This window comes from Cavia porcellus, unplaced genomic scaffold (assembly GCF_034190915.1).
Source record: "Cavia porcellus strain 051 isolate PalLab524CR breed Dunkin Hartley unplaced genomic scaffold, mCavPor4.1 scaffold_34, whole genome shotgun sequence".
Classification (NCBI taxonomy): Eukaryota; Metazoa; Chordata; class Mammalia; order Rodentia; family Caviidae; genus Cavia; species Cavia porcellus.
In genome coordinates this window covers 10,782,701-10,789,486 of record NW_026947517.1, presented here as the reverse complement: position 1 = coordinate 10,789,486, position 6,786 = coordinate 10,782,701, and positions in this window count along the sequence as shown.

The following is a 6,786-nucleotide window of genomic DNA, read 5'->3' as shown; positions in this document are numbered from 1 at the left end:
AGGGTTAAGGTTAGTGTTCGGGTTATGGTTAGACCTTAGCTTTAGATTTAGGATTAGAATTTCGGTTTTGGGTTAGGGTTAGGTTTAAGCTTACAGGTTATGGTTAAGGTTAGGGTTAGGGTTAGGGTTAAAACTTAGGTTTATGGTTAGGGTTAGGGTTAGGTTTAGGGTTAGCGTTAGGTGTATTATTAGGGTTAGGGTTAGGGGTTAGATTTTAGGACAAATATTAGGGTTATGCTTCGGGTTATGCTTTGTGTTAGGTTACGATTAGGTTTGGATTAGGTTTAGGGTTAGGTTTAGGGTTAGTATTAGGGTTATGTTTAGGGTTAGGGTTAGGGGATAGGTGTTAGTTACAGTGTTAGTGTTAGGGTTAGGGTAAGATTTTGGGTTAGGTTTATGGTTAGGGTTGGTGGTAGGTATAGTATTAGGATTAAGGTTAGGTTTTAGGTTAGGGTTAGGTTATGTTATGGTTAGCTTTAGTGTTAGGCTTAGAGGTTAGGTTTAGGGTTAGGGTTAGGGTTAAAGGTTAGGTTTAGTGTTAGTTTTAGTGTTAGGGTTAGGGATAGGTTTACGCTTAGGGTTAGGGTTATGTTTAGGGTTATCTTTAGGGTTAGGGTTAGGGTTTGGATTAGGATTCGGTTTAAGTTTAGGGTTAGATTAAGGGGTTAGGTGTTAGGGATATTGGTAGTGTTAGGCTTTGGATTATGGTTAGGGTTAGGGTTACGATTAGGTTAGAGTTTGTGTTAGTGTTAGGGTTAGCGTTTGCTTTAGATTTATGGTTAGTTTTAGGGTTATGGTTAGGTTTAGGTTTTGGAATTAGGTATTAGGGATAAAGTTGTAGTTAAGGTTAGGGTTAGGGTTAGATTTTAGGGTTAGGGTTAAGTTTAGTGTTAGGATTAGGGGTAGTGTTAGATTTAGGGTTAGAGTTTAGGTTGAGGGTTAGGTTTAGCGTTAGGGTTACTGTTAGGGTTAGGATTAGAATTTAGGGTTAGTGTTAGGTTTAGGTTCAGGGTTAGGTGTTAGGTGTTATGGAGAGGGTTATGGTTATGCTTCGGGTTATGGTTAGTTTTAGGGTTATGATTATGTTGAGGGTTAGGTTTAGTGTATGGTTAGGGTTTGTTTTACGGTTAAGGTTATGGTTAGGTTTAGCATTAGGGGTTAGGTGTTATGGATAGAGTTAGCGTTACGGTTAAGGTTAGGTTTAGTGTTAGGGTTAGATTTAGGGTTAGGGACAGTGTTAGCTTTAGGGTTAGTGTTAGTGATAGGGTTTGCGTTAGGGTTAGGCTTTAGGTTTAGGATTAGGGTTATTGTTAGGGTTAGTGTTAGGTTGAGGTTTAGCGTTTGAGTTAGGGTTAGCGTTAGGGTTACTGTTAGGGATAAGTTTCGGGTTAGGGTAGGTTTAGGGTTAGAGTTTAGGGTTAGTGTTAGTGTTAGGGTTAGGTTTGGGTTAAGATATTAGGGTTCGGATTAGGTTTAGGGTTAGGGTTATCATTAGGGTTAGGGTTATGTCGATGTCCGCTCCCGGCCGGCAGGAAAGACACACGACAAGGTCTGGCGGTGGTCAGGCTTTTCTTTATTCTCTCCTTATACAGTCTGCCCCGAAGCCTCTACCGGTCCGCTCTCTGCGGCTCCTTCCGTGCTTCAGTCTCTCTCTCTCTCGGGGGTGGAGGCACTGGCTATATATAGGATTAATAGCTAGGCAGACTACCCTGTGAGGCGGGAACTTAGTGGGGTGATAAGAAACAGGTGCCACACAGGCGGGCTCGATGAGAGGGGTAATCTAGCCCAGGCTTTTGTACTTTCCCACAGGCCTTGCAATCACCACGTCTGATGACTTGACAGTGCCACGGCTCCCAACATCTCCCCCTATTTTATTTTAAATGATGGCTACGCGCATCGCAGCCCGTCCTGGATAGAGTGCAGAGGCCTATGCCCCGAACTGAGGCCCACCGTAGGCCCTTAGCGTAGACCCTGGTCGGCCGTCCCAGGGTCCACCAAGGCCCTGAGGCCCTCGTCCTTTTTTCTGAAATATGCAAGAGTTTTTAGAGCTCTCTAAAATCATACCATGTCTATCATGTACTTAAATGTTTGCCATACATTCATTTGGAAGACTGGGGATCTATATCAGACCCCAGTAGTTAACTTGTAGCCACTGCTGAGGACACCTTGACTCCAACATTAAGTAGATAGAGCCAACAGCTGCAGGCATCCCATTCGTACCATAAATGTCATGCTAGAGGTCAGTTCTCCTAACTTGGCATAATTTACTACTTGGAGAAGTGACTCCCAAGGCCTGCTAATTTCCTAGCATTATCATCAGTATCTTTACTTGGCATGTTTCCCATTTTTAATATATCTTCTGTTATTTTTACTTCTATGTTTATGTTTTACACTCTTTTATTACCTTAAGTTCTGGTGTTATGTTTCATACTCACCGCGTGAGGCCCAAGAAACCCGCCACTTACGCGTGAGGTTGAGAGGAGTCTACAAACCCTGTAGGTGCGCGCCACCCAGGGCCCAGGCTTATCCTCTACTCACCTGTCCTGCAGCTGCAGCACTGTGTAGGAGAATGCAGTCCACCGCCGCGTCTCGGGGTTGATCAATCCCCGTGCGGGCCTCCAAATGTCGATGTCCGCTCCCGGCCGGCAGGAAAGACACACGACAAGGTCTGGCGGTGGTCAGGCTTTTCTTTATTCTCTCCTTATACAGTCTGCCCCGAAGCCTCTACCGGTCCGCTCTCCGCGGCTCCTTCCGTGCTTCAGTCTCTCTCTCTCTCTCGGGGGTGGAGGCACTGGCTATATATAGGATTAATAGCTAGGCAGACTACCCTGTGAGGCGGGAACTTAGTGGGGTGATAAGAAACAGGTGCCACACAGGCGGGCTCGATGAGAGGGGTAATCTAGCCCAGGCTTTTGTACTTTCCCACAGGCCTCGCAATCACCACGTCTGATGACTTGACAGTGCCATGGCTCCCAACAGGGTTACAGTTAGGGTTAATGTTAGGGTTAGGTTTAGGGTTAGGTTTAGGGTTAGGGCTATGCTTAGGGCTAGACTTAGGGATTACGTGTTAGGGAGAGGGTTAGGGTTAGGTTTTGGGTTATGGTTAGATTTAGGGTAAGGATTAGGTTTTGGCTTAAGTTTACGGCTAGGTTTAGGGTTAGTTTTAGTCTAAGGATTAGGTTTATGGTTAGTGTTAGGTTTAGAGGTACTGTTTAGGGTAAGGGTTAGGCTCAGTGTTCGGATTATGGTTAGTTTTAGGGTTAGGGTTAGGTTTAGCGTTAGTTTTAGGTTAAGGGTTAGGGTTAGGTTGAGGTTTATGTTTAGGGTTAGGGTTAGTGTTAGAAGTTAGGTTGAATGTTACTGTTAGTGTTAGTATTAGGTTTAGGGTTAGTGGTTAGTGTTAGGTTTAGAGTTAGGGTTATGTTTAGGGTTTGAGTTGGCATTAGCTGTAGGATTAGAGGTATGTGTTAGGCATATGTTACAGTAAGGATTAGCGTTAGATTTAGGTTTTATGGTCAGAGTTAAGGTTAGTTTTAGTGTTAGGGTTAGGGATTAAGGTTAAATTTAGGGTTAGGTTTATGGTGAGGATTAGGGTTAGGATTTGGTTTCGGGTTAGTATTAGTGTTAGGGTTAGGGTTAGATTTAGGGTTAGTGTTAGTGTTAGGGTAAGGGTTAGGTTTAGGTTTAGGATTAGCATTAGATTTTAGGTAGTTAGGTTTAGGTTTAGGGCTAGTTTTAGGGCTAAAATTTAGGTTTAGGATTAGGTTTAGCATTAGGGTTAGGGTTAAAATTTCGGGTTAGGTTTAGGTTTAGGTTTATGTTCAGGGCTTCAGTGTTAGGGAGAGGTTTATGGTAAACTTCGGGTTACATTTGGGTTTAGGGTTACGATTAGGTTTAAGGTATGGTTTAGGGTTAGGTTTAGGGTTTGTTTTATGGTTAGGGTTAAGGTTAGGGTTAGGGTTAGGGGTTAGGTGTTAGGGATAGAGTTATCGTAAGGTTAGGGTTAGGTTTAATGTTAGGGTTAGGATTAGGGTTAGGGATAGTGTTTTGTTTAGTGTTAGTGTTAGGGTTAGGGTTAGGTATAGGATTCGGGTTTGCTTTAGGGTGTAGGGTTGGGTTAGGGTTAGGTTGAGGTTTAGGGTTTGGGTTATGGTTAGGGGTAGGGGTAGTGTTAGGGTTACGTTTCGGGTTTGGGTTAGGATTAGAGTTTAGGTTTAGGTTTAGGGTTAGGGTTAGTGTTAGGTTTAGGATTAGTGTTAGGTTTAGGGTTAGATATTAGGGTTCTGTTTAGGGTTAGGGTTAGGGTTAAGGTTCCCTTTATGATTAGAATTTAGGGTTAGGCTTAGGGTTAGGTTTAGGATTACAGTTAGCATTAGGGTTACGGCTAGCTTTAGGGCTAGCATTGGGGTTAGGTGTTAGGGAAAGGGTTAGTGTTAGGGTTAGGGTTAGGGTTAGTGTTAGGGTTAGGTTTACGGTTAGGTTTAGGATTATGAATAGTGTTACGGTTATGCTTAGGGTTAGGGTTAGGTTTACGGTTAGTTTCAGGGTTAGGTTTAGGGTTAGGTTTAGGGGTTAGGTGTAATGATAGGTTTAGTATTAGGGTTAGGTTTAGGGTTAGTGTTAGGGTTAGGTTTATGGTTAGGTTTAGGGTTACGGATAGTGTTACGGTTATGCTTAGGGTTAGGGTTAGTGTTAGGGTTAGGATTAGGGTTAAGGTTTTGGTTAGAGGTTAGCATTAGGTTTAGTGTTAAATTTGGGGTTAGCGTTAGGGTTAGGATTAGGCTTAGAGGTTATGGTTAGGGTTAGTGTTAGAGTTGGGGTTAAAGCTTAGGTTTAGGGTTAGCGTTATGGTGAGGGTTAGTGTTAGGATTAGAGGTTAGAGTTAGGGTTAGGTTGAGGGTTAGTGTTTGTTTTAGTGTTCAGGTTAGGTTTAGATTCAGGTTTAGGTTTGGGTTAGGGTTAGGGTTATGATTAGTTTTAGTGTTAGGGTTAGGGATAGAGTTACGGTTAGTCTTTGTGTTATGGTTAGAGTTCGGGTTAGGGTTTTGGCTAGGGTTAGGTTTAAGTTGAGGTTTAGGGTTAGGGTTAGGTTTAGGGTTATGTTTAGAAGTTAAGTTTAGTGTTAGTTTAGGGTTAGGTTTAGGGATATGTTAGTATTAGGGTTAGGGTTAGGGTTAGAGGTTAAGGTTAGAGTCAGGTTTAGTGTTAGAGTTAGGGTTAGTGTTAGAGTTAAAGTTTAGTGTTAGTGTTAGGGATAGAGTTTAGGGTGAGTGCTAGGGTGAGGGTTAGGGTTATTGTTAGGGTTAGGTTAGGGTAAGAGTTTAGGGTTAGGGTTCGGTTTAGGGTTATGGTGAGTATTAGATTCGAATTTAGTGTTTGGGGTAGGGTTAGGGTTAGGGTTAGGGTTAGGGTTAGGGTTAGGGTTAGGGTTAGGGTTAGGGTTAGGGTTAGGGTTAGGGTTAGGGTTAGGGTTAGGGTTAGGGTTAGGGTTAGGGTTAGGGTTAGGGTTAGGTTAGGGTTAGGGTTAGGGTTAGGGTTAGGGTTAGGGTTAGGGTTAGGGTTAGGGTTAGGGTTAGGGTTAGGGTTAGGGTTAGGGTTAGGGTTAGGGTTAGGGTTAGGGTTAGGGTTAGGGTTAGGGTTAGGGTTAGGGTTAGGGTTAGGGTTAGGGTTAGGGTTAGGGTTAGGGTTAGGGTTAGGGTTAGGGTTAGGGTTAGGGTTAGGGTTAGGGTTAGGGTTAGGGTTAGGGTTAGGGTTAGGGTTAGGGTTAGGGTTAGGGTTAGGGTTAGGGTTAGGGTTAGGGTTAGGGTTAGGGTTAGGGTTAGGGTTAGGGTTAGGGTTAGGGTTAGGGTTAGGGTTAGGGTTAGGGTTAGGGTTAGGGTTAGGGTTAGGGTTAGGGTTAGGGTTAGGGTTAGGGTTAGGGTTAGGGTTAGGGTTAGGGTTAGGGTTAGGGTTAGGGTTAGGGTTAGGGTTAGGGTTAGGGTTAGGGTTAGGGTTAGGGTTAGGGTTAGGGTTAGGGTTAGGGTTAGGGTTAGGGTTAGGGTTAGGGTTAGGGTTAGGGTTAGGGTTAGGGTTAGGTTAGGGTTAGGGTTAGGGTTAGGGTTAGGGTTAGGGTTAGGGTTAGGGTTAGGGTTAGGGTTAGGGTTAGGGTTAGGGTTAGGGTTAGGGTTAGGGTTAGGGTTAGGGTTAGGGTTAGGGTTAGGGTTAGGGTTAGGGTTAGGGTTAGGGTTAGGGTTAGGTTAGGGTTAGGGTTAGGGTTAGGGTTAGGGTTAGGGTTAGGGTTAGGGTTAGGGTTAGGGTTAGGGTTAGGGTTAGGGTTAGGGTTAGGGTTAGGGTTAGGGTTAGGGTTAGGGTTAGGTTAGGGTTAGGGTTAGGGTTAGGGTTAGGGTTAGGGTTAGGGTTAGGGTTAGGGTTAGGGTTAGGGTTAGGGTTAGGGTTAGGGTTAGGGTTAGGGTTAGGGTTAGGGTTAGGGTTAGGGTTAGGGTTAGGGTTAGGGTTAGGGTTAGGGTTAGGGTTAGGGTTAGGGTTAGGGTTAGGGTTAGGGTTAGGGTTAGGGTTAGGGTTAGGGTTAGGGTTAGGGTTAGGGTTAGGGTTAGGGTTAGGGTTAGGGTTAGGGTTAGGGTTAGGGTTAGGGTTAGGGTTAGGGTTAGGGTTAGGGTTAGGGTTAGGGTTAGGGTTAGGGTTAGGGTTAGGGTTAGGGTTAGGGTTAGGGTTAGGGTTAGGGTTAGGGTTAGGGTTAGGGTTAGGGTTAGGGTTAGGGTTAGGGTTAGGGTTAGGGTTAGGGTTAGG